Raw genomic sequence first — 17700 nt, 5'->3', positions numbered from 1 at the left:
CCAGTAATGTCCAGATTCACATTTAACATCCTTCAGGTATTGTTCCTGAGTAAAGGAATCATTTGGACTTTCCTCATTTACATTAATCCCTATGCTGTCCAGCTCCCACAAATTAGACTGGTTCAACATCATTCTCGATAGAAGAATACTTGTACTGGGTTGACCTTTCATGAGTAAGACACCGTGACCGTATTCACTACTTCCTCTAGTCATTATTACTAGGCGGTAGTCTGCCATATATTACATGGCCCGTACCAGTGTTGAGGAGAGTGACGCCGTATGGTTTTGGATTTATGCCCTTTATCCTGAATTTTTACATCCAACACCGGCAAGGCTACCTCAGCTAGGCCATCATTATTGCCATTAGCTGCAACCTTTACATCAGTCACTGTAGTGTCAGGGTTATTAACATTATCATTATTGTCACCATTATTATAAGAATCACATACAACCCTGCACATAACTGTATGGTGCTTTCCCTTGTTGCATTGATAGCAACTGTTCAATTTGGTATGACAATCCTTTACATTATGATTGTCTAGACATCTGATAAATCTGTCAAGTTCTTTCATTCTTTCCACTTTAATATCCCATGAATTACAGGCATTACAATTTTTAGTGAAATGAGTACCCTGGCAGAAGAGGCAGTCTCTCTTTTCCTTGCCTGACCTCTTATTAACTGGGTTACACTTACTGAAGTACTTATTCCTCTTACCTTGATGTGAGGAACCACTATTACTGATTCCTGACTTGATATGTGCCTATTTAACTCTTAACTATGATTATTACCACTGGGATTATTTTTCCCTTTTGAGACTTGACAGATACTTCAGAGTCATTATGTGTTATATCCTTAGAACTGTTTGGCTGACTGGTCTGCAATTGAACAATTAATTCCTGCCGACCTAGTCTGATTTCCTCCAGACCGTACTATGGAGGTTTTGGCAAACACACCCTTTGCATTAATAGGTTGATCAACTGCCTGGCTTACACCCTTTAATTTATTCAAAGCCTTACTTTTACAAGACAGTTTTTCTTCCAATTCGTAATGTTGATTAATTAAAACATTCATTTCCATTCCATCTGTACAATTCTCTAGCAGATCTCTTTCACAGTCTTTAAACCACAATTTGTACCAATCAAATCTACTCTCTAAAGCATCTAAATATAACTTTAATTCATTAGGGTTCACGGTTCTTTGATTCACTAAATCAAATGCCTTCGTCACATGGCTTTTAATAGCCTGTAATGATGCTTTCATTACTCTAAAATTCACGGACTTGTCAGCCACATTAACTCCATTAGATCCAGTCATGGTTAGAGAATTATTAATCACTGATTATACAACTTAAGTAGGCGCCTTATAAGAGTAATTCTTGCACTTTACTCTTGTATATCCTAGCCACACATGTGCTAGCAATTAATTGGGCTAATTGTCATCCATCACACGATCGATTAAACTTGTGCACCCTACACCCACTTCCTTCAATCAGTCACTTAATTATTAAGTAATTAATTCAATTAATTTTTTCACTGATTGCACCCGGTTCTCGAAGGACCAACGGGCAGATATGGAAAATTTTCTAGGGTGCTTACCTGTATGTACCTCAACATTATATACATACCAGTAATCTCATTGGGAGACAATCATATTGTTTACCGTAGTCACCCCGTGTAGACATGTGAGAAAACTTAACCACCCCTGGTCGCACCAAGTGGTCCCCTCGACCTCACAATCTTATCCATATCTATCCGAGACCAGTATGGATTGGGTAGCACCCACAAGTACGGTGCTACTAATTAATTGTGGACTGTATAGATTATATTAGTTTAGCTGAATGAAGGGGAGGGGGGTAGGATACACCTGGATACATCCGTCAAGGAAAACATTTGTACATAATCCCACTACTTACCAGATGTTCTCTGGTGGTCACTTGATGTAGCTGGATCACTCATAACCTATCTAATTATAACATACCACCACTGGCCAGTCTAAGGTTGCTATAACTAGAAGGGTTACTTAACTGTGGGTGATTGATATTCCTCATTTCTTGATTCACCATCTCATTTTCGATGTCCTGCTACACCGACACGATTCTCATTCCAGCAGGACGAGGTATCCGCTGGTTTGTCCTGCTTTAGACGTCGTGACTCAAGGAGTTTCCCTTTCCTCGTCTCGTTAACAACGAGGTCTAGCGTGTTCACTCGGAGCAAACGACTTATTTCACTTCACATATTCTCTTAACTTAGCGTTATTATCCTTAATTACATTACAATTCACAAGACGATTTAATGACTCAAATTATTATACACATTAGAGATCACTCCATTAAGATCTGAGACCGATGAGTGATGATTAAACCAAGGGTAATTTTCCCGGGGCTCAGTCCAGGACGACGCGTCAGTCACCCCCGGTCCTACCCGTAATCACCTTTTACCACTCTATTATCGTGGTCCCGTAAATCACGTTCCCTCACTCTCCACTAGGAACAGTCACGACACTTCCTATTACGAAATGAGGCCTATATTAATCCTTAGGCCGCCGTGAATGCCAATTTCGTGGTACCATGCCTTTTCCGCTTCCTCTCCACCTTCAAAACAAACCCGCCACTCCCCCCCGCACATCCGCGCATGCGCAAAGGGAGCTCTTGGTTCTACTCTTATTTTCAAATACATTTTTGACCCATATAGACACATTAAACACCTATTAGGCACTATAGTTTCGGAAAATTAAAAAATTTTCCACAGTGTATAATATTAATTTTGCAAAGCCAAAGTGGCTAGGATTTATATTAATGTATTTGTATAATATTAATTTGATGAGATAATTCTAGCCAAGATTTATATCAGTGTATGTGTAATTGATAAGACAAGTGTAACTAATATTAATGTATATAATATTAATTTTTGCAATGCCAAATTCTGGCAAGGATTTATTAATTTGTATAATATTAATTTTGATAAGCCAAGTTTGGTTAAAGGTTTGCATTAATGCACATTTAAAATTATATTATAATTTTTTAAATGTAATTGCAGAGCTCAAGTAGCTAGGATTTATTCAGAGGTAAGTTGTATCAGATCAGTGTTATTAATAAAGTTGAATTTAATACATTGCATCATGGCTGAAAATGAGGAAATTAATATAGAAGACAAACATTTGGAATATAGAGTAAAAAAAGCATCAATACAGGCTAGAAAAGTTCATGTAACCAAGGCATATAATAAGTGCTTGGAATTAATGAATCAAGAAACTGTGAATACTGATGATTTAAAATTGTATTTAGATGCTTTAGGGAATAGATATGATTCATACAAATTATATTACAACAAATATGAAGGAGATTTATTAGTAAACTGTGTAGATGAGACTGAAGTAGATCTTATGATTAATAAGTATTGTGAATTAGAGGAAAAGATTCTTTCTTGTAAAAGTCAGGCCTTGAATAAATTAAAATGTGTAAACCAGGCAGTTAATCAATCTGCTCCAACAAATAAGATGTCTTTGCCAAAACTCCCAGAATTATGTTTACCTGTATTTAATCCTGGAGAAAACTGGGAGGAGTTTTGGTCAATTTTTAAAGCAGCTGTGCATGACAGGAGTGACCTAGCCTGTGTAAATAAATTATTTTACCTCAAAGGACAGGTAAGAGGAGATGCTCACATACTCATAAAAGCCTTTCCCAATGTAGATGATTCTTACAAAGAAGCAGTTGACTTGTTGAAGGTCACTTATGGTAATATAGAACAAAGTAGGTTGGATCTAGTGAATATCATTGTTAATTTAAAATCTCCAGATCACACTTACAAAGGTTTACAGCAGTTTAGAGTTAAACTGGAGAGCACTCTCCAAACTTTAAGTAATAAATATAATCTGAAGGAATCAGACTGGTTATTGAGTGCCATGGTACAGAATAAATTAAGCTGTAAAACACTTGAATGGTTCTCGAATAAATATCACAAGGGTTATTTTGGTCTGGAGGAAATAAGACTAGGTCTACAAGAATTAATTGTTCAGTTGCAGACCAGCCAACCAACTCATTTTAAAGCTGCAACACATAATAACTCTGAGGTATCTGTCAAGTTTCACAAAGGGAAAAATTATCCCAATGTTAATAATCAAAATTCATTTCCTAAAAAGAGTTGCATATGTGCATATCAAGTAGCAGGAATCAGAAATAATGATTCTCCATAAGGTAAGAAGAATAAGTACCCTCCTAAGAGTAGCCCAGTTAATAAGAAACCATTCAGAGAAAAGAGAGATTGTCTTTTCTGCAAGGGTACTCATTTTTCTAAGAATTGCAATGCATACAATTCATGGAATGATAAAGTTGAAAGATTGGAGGAACTTGACAGATGTATCAGGTGTTTGGGTAATCACAATGTAAAGGATTGTTATGCCAAATTAAACTTCTGTTATCAATGTCACAAAGGAAGACACCATATAGTCATGTGCAAAGGTCTATATGATAATGTTGATAATAATGATAATGAACATTAAAATGGTATAAAATACCGACAGATTGTTAGGTAAGACACATATGCAACAGTTAGGTATCTTTATTTTGAAACGTTTCGCCTACACAGTAGGCTTCTTCAGTCGAGTACAGAAAAGTTGATAGAAGCAGAAGATACTTGAAGACGATGTAATCAGTCCATCACCCTTAAAGTTTTGAGGTGGTCAGTCCCTCAGTCTGGAGAAGAGCATTGTTCCGTTGTCTGAAACAATATGAAGTTGAAGTGAAGTACAGACCATCTACTTCGACAACCTCTACTAGTGAGAACGGCTGGGTTTGAGAAGGACCTGCCCTCCCAAATCAACCTACGTCTCACCTCCTGGCACTATATAAGGCCCGATTCTGTCACTTCAACTTCATATTGTTTCAGACAACGGAACAATGCTCTTCTCCAGACTGAGGGACTGACCACCTCAAAACTTTAAGGGTGATGGACTGATTACATCGTCTTCAAGTATCTTCTGCTTCTATCAACTTTTCTGTACTCGACTGAAGAAGCCTACTGTGTAGGCGAAACGTTTCAAAATAAAGATACCTAACTGTTGCATATGTGTCTTACCTAACAATAATGATAATGTTGACAATCCTGACACAACAGTGGCTAATGTAAAAATTGCTGCCAATGTTAATAATGATGGTTTTGCTGAAGTAGCCTTACCTGTATTACAGGTAAAAATTGATGATAAAAGGCATAAATCAAAAAATGAAACTGCATTATTGGACCAGAGATCCCAGCGTACTTTCATAAAACGTAAATGTCTTGATGGTATGAAAGTACAGATGGGAGATCCCACAACTTTAAAATTATCTGGTTTTCTCTCGGATAAAAGGTCTCAATTGTATGACACTGTTTATGTAACTGTCAGGTTGGGCAATGAGAAAAAAACGTGTTAATGCAGTAATTGTAGATAGACTTCCAGAGAAAATAACTACAGTAGGGCTTAGTAAAGCTACAGAAAGACTTTCACATAATGTAAATTTAGCACCTTCAGGTGTAAGTGATGATTCTGTAGGCCCAATAAATATTTTGATAGGTAGTGACTATTATGCCTCCTTTGTAAAGGGTATGGTAAAGAAATGTGGTGTCACCCTTTTGAAGACTGCAGGAGGCCATGCAATGTATGGTAGGATTCCTCGTAATAATAATTCATGACTAGAGGAAACTACAAATACCATAACTGTGTGTCTTACACATGAAATCGTACCCCAGTATAATTCTTCCATAGAGGATGGTGTTGTTGAGCCAGTGCATAAATTGTGGGAATTAAACAGCATTGGAATAAATGTAAATGAAGAAAGTCCAGACGATTCTTTTACTCAGGAGCAGTACCTGAGAGATGTAAAATTTGAAAATGGACAATACTGGGTACGACTTCCGTGGAGACTGAACCATCCAGAATTGCCCACTAATTACAGAATGGCATAGGGACAGTTAAAGGCTCAGCTCCGTGAACTGAGTAAGACACCAGAATTGTTAACTGCCTATAATGATATAATTGCTGAACAATTAATTAATAAATTTATAGAAGAGGTACCTCCTGAGCAAGCCAAAATTGATGGTCACTATTTGCCACATCACGGGGTGAAGAAGGATTCTAAGACCACTCCTTTGAGGATTGTGTTTAATTGTAGTGCCAGGAGTAACAAAAATGTACCTAGTTTAAATGACTGTTTGATGACAGGTCCGTCGTTGATGGAAAAATTAGGAGATATCTTATTAAATTTCAGAGTGAAGCATTATGCCTTTATGGCTGACATAAGTAAAGCTTTCCTAAGAGTGGGTTTACGAGAGGCTGACCGGGATTGTACCCGCTTCTTATGGCCTGAGAATCCTATTGACCCACTTTGCCCTCTGAAAACCTTTCGCTTTAGGAGGGTATTATTTGGTGCTACATCCAGTCCGTTCCTACTTCAAGCGATGATAAATGCACACTTTAAACATATAGAAAGTCCATTGAGTAAGGTAATGAGCAAACAATTTTATGTGGACAATTTCCTGGGTGTGACATCAACTGAAGAGGAACTGTTAATGACTTATGGAAAGGCTAATAAAATAATGCAAAGTGCAAATATGCCTTTGAGGGAATGGAATAGTAATTCGTCCAAATTAAAGGACAAAATAAGTAAAGATTTCCCTGGAGATGAAGTGCCAAAATGTAGTAATGTATTGGGTTTAACTTGGGATACTGAGAGAGATTTGTTAATGTTAAAGCCTAATAATTATAGTATGCCCAATAAATTAACTAAGAGAGTTTTGCTTGCTGAAAGTTTCCAAATGTTTTGATCCACTAGGTTTAGTGTCACCCCTTACTATAAGAGGGAAATTATTAATTCAGGAAGCATGGAAACTTAAATGTGCTTGGGATGAAATTCTACCTGAGGAATTCATTAACAGGTGGGACGAATTAATTGGTGATTATGAAAAAATTCCAATGTTGGAGTTCCCATGCCAGGTGGCCAATCCAAATGGGAAAAATGTACTCCACATTTTTTGTGATGCTTCAAAATTGGCATATGGAGCAGTTGCTTACCTTCAATGTAATAGTGTTATTTCTCTTGTTATATCTAAGGCTAAAGTGTCTCCAATTAAATCACGTACCTTACCTCAGTTGGAATTAACAGCCATTTATGTAGGTGTCAAATTACCTTATGCTAAATTTGTAAATGCTGTATCATGGTTTAAAGGACCAAGCTGGTTGGTAAATAAAGCTAATTGGCCTGTACAAAAGGCGTATATTGCTCCTGTTGAAATTACTGTGACCACCGCTCCAATAGTTTGTCCTCCCTTTAGCCATTGATATAAATAGGTATTCTTCTTTACCCAAACTAATCAATGTAACTAAGTTGGTGTTTAAATTTCTAAACAAGATGAATATTTCATATAAGTTTTCACATCCTCTTGAATATTGGATAAAGAGGGTACAGGAGGAAATCTATGGAAATGAGATTAAATTGATGATAGAAAGAAAAATTGTGAAAGGTTCCATAATAGAGAAATTGGGGCTGTATTTAGAGAACAATGTAATTAGGTGCAGAGGTAGGTTACAAAATGCTGAATTGGGTGATTATGCTAAACACCCTGTCTTACTGCCCAAAACTCATCATCTAACAAATTTAATTGTTGTAAATGCCCATAAAAATGTAATGCATGATGGGGTACAAGATACCTTAAATTGTATTAGGGAAACTTTCTGGATTCCACAAGGATGGCAAAGTGTAAAAAGTGTGATTAAATCTTGTGTAATATGTTGCTGTGTGGATGCCAGATCCTATATGTACCCAGGTCCTCCACCGTTGCCAAATCAGCAATTTGAGTCGTTTTGCAATGACCTTCGCCTGGCCGCAGTGTGGAAAATACTGTATTTCTTCTGAAAATACTGTAATTTATAGGTAAATAGATGCCCTATGTTGTATTTTTAAAAGAAGTATGATATCAAAAATGGGAAACCTGCGGCTGGGGGAGTCGGTCGCCATTTTGTTTGAATTTGGATTAGAAACGTTTGTGTAATGGGAAGAATTTTTCGTGCTCTAGAGGTTAAAATTGGGCTGACACCTCTCAGATAGGAGACGAAATTATTGGATGTGCATTCCTGCATAACTTGAGATATCAGGCGACTGGACAAGACAGCTCCAGGAACCTCAGATAAGTCTTATGTAGTAACCTGGCCAGTGTTATTTTCATAGATAGAGAGTGAGGTTTTCTGAGTATGATACACATTAATCTCCAGTCAAATTGGTGTTATGATTAAGATATATTCTCCTTCTGTTGTATAAATGTGCATATATATATATATATATATATATATATATATATATATATATATATATATATATATATATATATATATATATATATATATATATATATATATATATATATATATATATATATAATCATTTATTATTTTTAATATAGTCCACAAATTTATATATTTACCAGCATTCCTGGCGATGTATATTTCATTTATAATTAATAGGTCCAGAGCAACTTGTGGATATGACAGTGGTAGGTATCGAAGGGGGACATTTTTGCGACCTAGGTGTCCCAAATTCCTACTTGTCTAACTGATAAATAATTATCTTTGTTCATTTACTGATATGTACATAATGATACATTCAGATAAATGCAATTTTCCACACCATGTATCAGAAATCTTCCCTATGAGGATAGACTGAGGGCCCTGAATCTGCACTCTCTCGAAAGGCGTAGAATTAGAGGGGATATGATTGAGGTGTATAAATGGAAGACAGGAATAAATAAAGGGGATGTAAATAGCGTGCTAAAAATATCTAGCCTAGACAGGACTCGCAGCAATGGCTTTAAGTTGGAAAAATTCAGATTCAGGAAGGATATAGGAAAGCACTGGTTTGGTAATAGAGTTGTGGATGAGTGGAACAAAATCCCGAGTACCCTCATAGAAGCTAAGACGTTGTGTAGTTTTAAAAATAGGTTAGATAAATACATGAGTGGGTGTGGGTGGGTGTGAGTTGGACTTGACTAGCTTGTGCTACTAGGTCAGATGACGTGCTCCTTCCTTAAGTGAATGTGACCTGACATGACTAAGTTAGGGCGTTGGCTTAAGCCGGTAGGAGAACTGGACCTTCCCCGCATGGGCCAGTAGGCCTGTTACAGTGTTCCTTCTTTCTTATGTTCTTATGAGTGGAACAAACTCCCGAGTAGCCATTGAAGTTAAAAATAGGCCATGGGCCAGTAGGCCTTTTCTTATGTTCTGCATAATAGAATGATAGACGGACTGATTGGTGTCAATCTCTCTCAGTCTCAAGTCAGTTGAAGTTCTCTTTGTATTATTATTCTCAAACTGCTAACTGACAGCCCAAGATTGTAAATATACTCCCTCCTTAAGGTCATATGCCTTTGCCAGCTCATCAGTTCTGTCATGCATCTGAAGAGAAGAACAATGTGAGACTGAACCCACAGGAGGTATACTCTGACTCCACTGTCTACAGCCCTATTAAACCTGTCTGGCTTCTGAAGCAAGCATACCAGGATTGATACTCCAAGAGTTTAAAGGATTAATGGATGATAGAGAATCATTTACAATTAAGGTGTCACCCTTAGATATATTGACGCATTTGAGTGCGAGGAATATAGCAAACAGTTCAGTTTGAAGGGTAGAAGCCTAGTTATTAATACGTATATTGATACGTGCTCCAGTACCAGCGGAATGGTGAACAGTCATCAACATACTTAATTTGTGGAAGAGGGTGCTACGTGACTAAGGCATCAATACAACTAAATGCATAATGTTTGGCTTCAAGTTCTTTTTTTTGGGGGGGGGGGTAGGATGAGGGATAGTGGTTTGAAATGAGGTAAATGCCTTCAAGACGGCGCTGGACAGGCACCTGAAGTCAGTACCTGACCAGCCGGGCTGTAGTTCATACGTATGGTTGTGTGCGCCCAACAGTAACATCCTGGTTGAACAGGTCCTGATCCACCATGAGGCCTGGTCAAAGACCGGGCCGCAGGGGTGTTGACCCCCGAAACCCTCTCCAGGTATGATGCGGGGTGGTGTAGCTGTTGCTTTACCTGACACAGATCATGTATCGCATTCATTCGGAAGTCTTGGTCAAGGATCGGGCCGCGGGGGCGTTGACCTCCGAACACCCTCCAGGTAGACTCCAGATAGGTCAGTTCCAGTTGTTATGATCCATCCGGAAGATGGTCACCAGTGCTGAAGTTTGGAGAGCTTCTGTGCAAGGGTTTGGGTGGGTTTGCTTGAGCATATTGACCCCACTGAGGACATTGTACTAGTGGTAAAAAGGCATGTGCAACTAATGTGACATTTTATTGTGGTAACGTTTCATTCCCCAGGAGCTTGGCAACGGCTTGACAAAGCTTCTTGAGAGCGAAACATCACCACAATAAAATGTCACTTTAGTTGCACTTACGTCTTTTAACCTAACCAATAAGGACATATCTTTCAGTGGCCGCACGCAAACTGACATACGAACCACAGCCCGGCTGGTCAGGTACTGACTTCAGGTGTCTGTCCAGGGCCTTCTTGAAGAAAGTTAGGGGTCTATAGGTAATCTGCATTATGTACGCTGGGAGGCAGTTGAACATTCTTGGGCCCCCTGGCACTTACTGTGTTGTCTCTTAGCGTACTTTTGGCGCCTCTGCTTTTCTTTGGGGGGGGATGTTGCATCTCCTGCCGCGTCTTTTGCTTTCATAAGGAGTGATTTTAGTGTGCAGATTCGGGACTAGTCCTTCTAGGATTTTCTAAATGTATATTATCATGTATTTTTCTCGCTTACGTTCCAGGAAGTACAAATCAAGAGACTTCAACTGTTTCCAGTAATTTAGGTGCTTTATCGTATCTTTTGGCAGAATTTTTTTTTGTGACTGGGATACCTACTGGTTTTTCCTGACTCCTCACTATCTGCAGTACCACCACCAGTCATTTCTGGTGGTGTATCAGCACTAGCACGTTAAGAGACAATACAATAAGTGTCAGGGGCCCGAGACTGTTCAACTGCCTCTCAGCATACATAAGGGGGATTACCAATAGACCCCTGGCTATCTTCAAGCAGGCACTGGACAAGCACCTAAAATCGGTACCTGACCAGCCGGGCTGTGGCTCGTACGTTGGATTGCGTGCAGCCAGCAGTAACAGCCTGGTTGATCAGGCTCTGATCCACCAGGAGGCCTGGTCACAGACCGGGCCGCGGGGGCGTTGACCCCCGGAACTCTCTCCAGGTAAACTCCAGGTAAACACCCTCCACCCCCCAAGCATCATCCCTTGTTTTTCCATCTCCAGTAGTACTGCTATTTTGTATTTCCAAATCTTTCATGTCTTTGTCATTTCCTCTTCTACAATACTAGCACCACTATAATTATTATTATTATTATTATTATTATTATTATTATTATTATTATTATTATTATCTGGTGCACTCTCTTGCATTCAAATTCTTTATTTCGATATGACACAATGTCTGTACAGGGATGGGTGACAGGTGTACATGCGGAAAACCCTTAGTAAGCAGAGTATTTCTAGCAAACTTAAGCCTGTCTTAAGACTAAAAATGAAATAATTAGTTGATTCATATGTATATGGTCTCGAGCGGTTTTAACAATAAACGCTTTATTGAGTTTAATGGTTTTAAGGATTACAGGTTGGCTTATGATTACAGGTAATGAGAATTCTAACATAACATGTTTTGAGAACATTCAATATATTTAATGGTTGTGAGTATTACAGATTATTAGAAAAAGAACACATTTCGGGGTAGCCCAGTGGTGAGAGGCGTGACTCTCATCACTGGGGTCCAGGGTTCGAAACACGGAAGAACTACTAAGAAAAAGAATAAATTGTTTTCCATATGCCTGTGGCAGTGAGAAAGTGAACGATAATTTTATCATACTTAGTTGTTGGACTATGTTAGTGGAAGAATGTGTTTGTATGTTTACAGGTACTGTCTTCCAAGACAGCACCAGGGGTGACAGCTCCCTTTACTTTCCCAATTGTCATATACTGTCGGACACTCAGTATCTGGAGTGCCTTGCCAGCCCATCATTTATGTAAACATGAATTATTTGTACGACACATGTTTTACTATATATTACACTTCTGTATTTGTTTCACTGCTTGTTAAAGACACGTCAGTAGTTCATTACTACTGTAACTTGTCCAGTTATCAAAACTTTGCGGCCTAGTCCCTGGACCCATTATGTATCTGTAATCATTTGACTACCGCCCACATGATGATTATGGGAAGTATAATAAACATGTTAAACTAAAGTTATTCAGAATGTGGGAGTATAAGTTGAGTGGCGTCCAGTGTGGCCTTGATAATTGCTGCTTCAAGTGAGCACTGGCCAGTTTCTCGAAATAAAGTATTTTTTATATATAAAATTCTATACACCCACTTGTGCAATATAATTTCATTTGGTTTATTCATATAACAAATTTAAGGTTCGTCTCTACTTACGTGATCAAAATAGGTCTCGTATATGCAGATGAAAGGCAAAGAACAGTTATCTTCGTAGATTTACATTATAATTAGTGCCATCAGAAGCATCTCAATAATTATAACAATTAATGTCTATTCAGGTACATCTGCCCAATCAGACTTATTCAGATAGAAGTAAATGACGCCTAACTGCCGGCACCTGGTCTTCTTGATGTATTGAGTAAGTATAATTAGGTACACCCTGAAAGGACATACCTGCGGTATAAAGCTTATCTTTTTATTTTTCTATCAACGAGGAATTTAAGAACGGTTGTTTTAACCGCTCCTTATCTTACCAACAGAAAAATTTGGCTTGTTATGTGGCCAATTTTCAAATTTTAGACATGAAACTAATAGTTACTTTCATACGACACCTTGAGAGTACTCTACCACTTATTAAACCAGGAAGACCGGTGGACAACCAATGGGATGAAGGGAGTGAGATAAACTAGGAACTATACAAGAACTAATACGTAAACTACAAAACTGTGGCAGTTCGTTAATAACAAGTTTCACACATGTTGTTGACGCCTGTGTGATTAGACAACATTAAATTTAGAGACCAATTGCTGAGGTGGTTTAAGGCACTCCACGGACTTCATAAAGAACAAATTGCAGAGCGATGTAAAATGTGCATTGGCAAGTTTACCTGGAGTTTACCTGGAGAGAGTTCCGGGGGTCAACGCCTCCGCGGCCCGGTCTGTGACCAGGCCTCCTGGTGGATCAGAGCCTGATCAACCAGGCTGTTGCTGCTGGCTGCACGCAAACCAACGTACGAGCCACAGCCCGGCTGGTCAGGAACCGACTTTAGGTGCTTGTCCAGTGCCAGCTTGAAGACTGCCAGGGGTCTGTTGGTAATCCCCCTTATGTATGCTGGGAGGCAATTGAACAGTCTCGGGCCCCTGACACTTATTGTATGGTCTCTTAACGTGCTAGTGACACCCCTGCTTTTCATTGGGGGGATGTTGCATCGTCTGCCAAGTCTTTTGCTTTCGTAGTAAGTGATTTTCGTGTGCAAGTTCGGTACTAGTCCCTCTAGGATTTTCCAGGTGTATATAATCATGTATCTCTCCCGCCTGCGTTCCAGGGAATACAGGTTTAGGAACCTCAAGCGTTCCCAGTAATTGAGGTGTTTTATCTCCGTTATGCGCGCCGTGAAGGTTCTCTGTACATTTTCTAGGTCAGCAAGTCACTATAGTTCTAAAATTGAAGAATATTAAGACAGTCCAAAAAAAAGATCAGGCAATAACTGAAAGTCCTTGTGTATAGCCATTAACGAGTAGATTATTCTTAGTGCTAAATGGTGATAACAAAACATGTTATAAAGAAACTGCAGCGGTAAACTGTTTCATTTCATATTGCACATCTGTTGCAGCATCATTAGTCAATAAATTTCCAGGTGTGATTAAAATGGTTTTGAAAACCGACAAACTGAAGAATGAGATACTTGTTTGCCGTGTACTAACCGACGTAGGGATCACAGCCCGGCTGGTCAGGTACTATTTTTAGGTGTCTTTCCAGCTCCCTCTTGGAGACAGCCAGGGGTCTATTGGTAATTCCCCTTATGTAAGCTGGGAGGCAGATGAACAGTCTTGGGCCCCTGACACTTATATGTTCTCTTAGCGTACTCATGGCCTCCCTACTTTTCATTGGGAAGATGTTGCACCGCCTGCCGAGTCTTTTGTTTTTGTAGGGAGTGATTTCCGTTTGCAGATTTGGGACTAGTCCCTCTAAGATTTTTCCAAGTGTATATTATCATGTATCTTTCTCGCCTGCGTTCCAAGGAGTACAGGTCAAGGGACTTCAACCGCTCCAGTAGTACATTGTTGTCTATGATTAAGACAGCAAGAAACAAACATTCTGCTTTGCTTCATCGAGGAGTTGACAAGGATGCAAGGTACTAGGTCAGCGTTTTTTTTTTTTTTTGTGCTAGGGCAGTGACGGCTTGGGGTGGTGTACTGACGGCAGACTAACTTTGACTCTACTACGAGACACTGACGCCAGGATAACCAGCAAAGGACACTGATCTGTGCGTTAGTGTGAATAAAGTGTCTCACACAACACAAACATAAGAGAGGTGTGATCAGCTTCTCTTGTGATACATTGTGAACAATAAAAACAAATCTTGTTGAACATAGTGTACCAGTGTGCGTTTCCTAGACAATGGAAGACGTGGACATCCAAGGACACTTCAGCTTCTATCAAGTCACCGATATCTGTCGAAGGTGTTGAGAACACCATAGCTCACGTTACAAAGAGCAAGGTATGTTACGAATTTCTTGTAGATCGGGGGATTGCGCAATTCTTGAGTCACAAGGAGTTTGTAATCAACCTATAATCGGCAGTAAGGTGTGGACTTTTGAGTCCAAACAAGTAAGTATTCGTCAGCCATCATCGAATGAAATATGCTGACATAACACCCCCTAGGGGTAATATACTTACAAATTGTATCTCTTGACAGCCCACTGTTGTGATGGTTTCGACAGCATCTAGACCTCGTCTGCAGGGACGGCTGTGTAGACGATTTGCTGTCATTTATCAGCTAAGTGTTCATTATATAATTATATCTTAGCTGGTAAGGCCAAATTCTCAACATTTCTCGCTCTATTGTGTTGTTGGAATTTATTTTATACTCTGACCCAGTTTCCATTTCCTCGAGTTGTCCATAGCGGAGTAAGATATGTAATTGAAATTTGCCTTCATTGAACTTCATATTGTTTTCTGAGCCCCATTTAAAGACTTGATTAATGTTAGTTTGGAGATTTGCAGTGTCCTCAGTGGATGACACTGTCATGCAAATTCTGGTATCATCAGCAAAGGAGGACACGGTGCTGTGGGTTACATCTCTGTGTCAGATATTAGTATGAGAAAAAAGATGGGAGCAAATATTGTACCTTGTGGAACAGAGCTTTTCACTGTAGCCGCCAATGACTACTCGTTTTACTTTTATTCTTTGTGTTCTGTTTGTTTGGACGTTATAGATCCATCTACCCACTTTTCCCGTTATTCCTTTATCACGCATTTTGTGTGCTATTACACCATGATTGCACTTGTTGAAGACTTTTGCAAAGTCTATGTATATTACATCTGCATTTTGCTTGTCTTCCAGTGCATCGAAGACCACATCATAGTGGTCCAGTAGATGTGAGAGGCAGGATCGACTTGTTCTAAACCCATGTTGCTCTGGATTGTGCAGTTGTTGGGTATCCAATGGTTGGCGATTTTGCTTCTTAGAACCCTTTTAATGATTTTTATTATGTAGGACGTTAGTGGTGTCGATCTGTAATTCTTTGTAAATGCTTTATGCCACCTGCAGAAAACAATATTAAGTTCAACGATGAGAAATTTCAATTACTCCGATATGGTAAACACGAGGAAATTAAAACTTCATCAGAGTATAAAATAAGTTCCAACCACACAATAGAGCGAAAAACTAACGTCAAAGACCTGGGAGTGATCATGTCGGAGGATCTCACCTTCAAGGACCATAACATTGTATCAATCGCATCTGCTAGAAAAATGACAGGATGGATAATGAGAACCTTCAAAACTAGGGATGCCAAGCCCATGATGACACTCTTCAGGTCGTTTGTCCTATCTAGGCTGGAATATTGCTGCACACTAGCAGCGCCTTTCAAGGCAGGTGAAATTGCTGACCTAGAAAATGTACAGAGAACCTTCACGGCACGCATAACGGAGATAAAATACCTCAATTACTGGGAGCGCTTGAAGTTCCTCAACCTGTACTTCCTGTAACGCAGGAAGTATAGTGCCTATATTCTTAAATAAAGGTGAGGATGCTGTAATTTGGAGGGCAATTTAACTGTGATATCAACACACTCTTGCAAGTCATCGAGTTGATGACGGCGAATGTCTTTTTTTTTTATTTTGGTCACCTTACCTCGCTGGGAGACGTTCAGTATGTGAAAATAAAAACTGATTACGCTACCAGTTATTACATTATTATTATAATCACGGGGGAGCGCTAAACCTGTGGGGATTATATAGCGCCTTGGGGGGAAGGTATTCAGGCTCAGTTCAGGAAACTGGAGCGCAGATCCAATTCTCTTGATCAAGAGCCCCTCACCAGCGTCAAGAAACCTCCCCTGAGGGGTCCAGTTATTACAACATCTTGTCCCAAGCCTAAATGTCCAAAACAAGCTACCCATTTAATGCAGTACTCACCTAACTGTGGTTGCAGGGGTCGAGACTCAGCTCCTGTGGTTTGAGTGGTTTGTGCCTAAGGATGCTGCTCTCTCTAGAGGATGCTACTCTACCAACAGTGTACTACTGTCTCCAGAGGATGCTACTCTACCAACAGGGTGCTACTGTCTCCAGAGGATGCTACTCTGCCAACAGGGTGCTACTGTCTCCAGAGGATGCTACTCTACCAAAAGGGTGCTACTGTCTCCATAGGATGCTACTCTACCAACAGGGTGCTACTGTCTCCAGAGGATGCTACTCTGCCAACAGGGTGCTACTGTCTCCAGAGGATGCTACTCTGCCAACAGGGTGTTTCTGTCTCAAGAGGATGCTACTCTACCAACAGGGTGCTACTGTCTCCAGAGGATGCTACTCTGCCAACAGGGTGCTACTGTCTCCAGAGGATGCTACTCTGCCAACAGGGTGATACTGTCTCCAGAGGATGCTACTCTACCAACAGGGTGCTTCTGTCTCCAGAGGATGCTACTCTGCCAACAGGGTGCTACTGTCTCCAGAGGATGCTACTCTGCCAACAGGGTGCTACTGTCTCCAGAGGATGCTACTCTACCAACAGGGTGCTTCTGTCTCCAGAGGATGCTACTCTGCCAACAGGGTGCTACTGTCTCCAGAGGATGCTACTCTGCCAACAGGGTGCTACTGTCTCCAGAGGATGCTACTCTACCAACAGGGTGCTACTGTCTCCAGAGGATGCTACTCTGCCAACAGGGTGCTACTGTCTCCAGAGGATGCTACTCTGCCAACAGGGTGTTTCTGTCTCAAGAGGATGCTACTCTGCCAACAGGGTGCTACTGTTTCCAGAGGATGCTTCTCTACCAACAGGGTGCTGCTCTCTCTAGAGGATCCTACTCTCTTTAGAGGATGCTACTCTACCAACAGGGTGCTACTGTCTCCAGAGGATGCTACTCTGCCAACAGGGTGCTACTGTCTCCAGAGGATGCTACTCTACCAACAGGGTGCTTCTGTCTCCAGAGGATGCTACTCTGCCAAC

The sequence above is a fragment of the Cherax quadricarinatus genome, chromosome 49 (assembly GCF_038502225.1).
Source record: "Cherax quadricarinatus isolate ZL_2023a chromosome 49, ASM3850222v1, whole genome shotgun sequence".
NCBI lineage: Eukaryota > Metazoa > Arthropoda > Malacostraca > Decapoda > Parastacidae > Cherax > Cherax quadricarinatus.
This window is presented reverse-complemented; position numbering follows the sequence as displayed.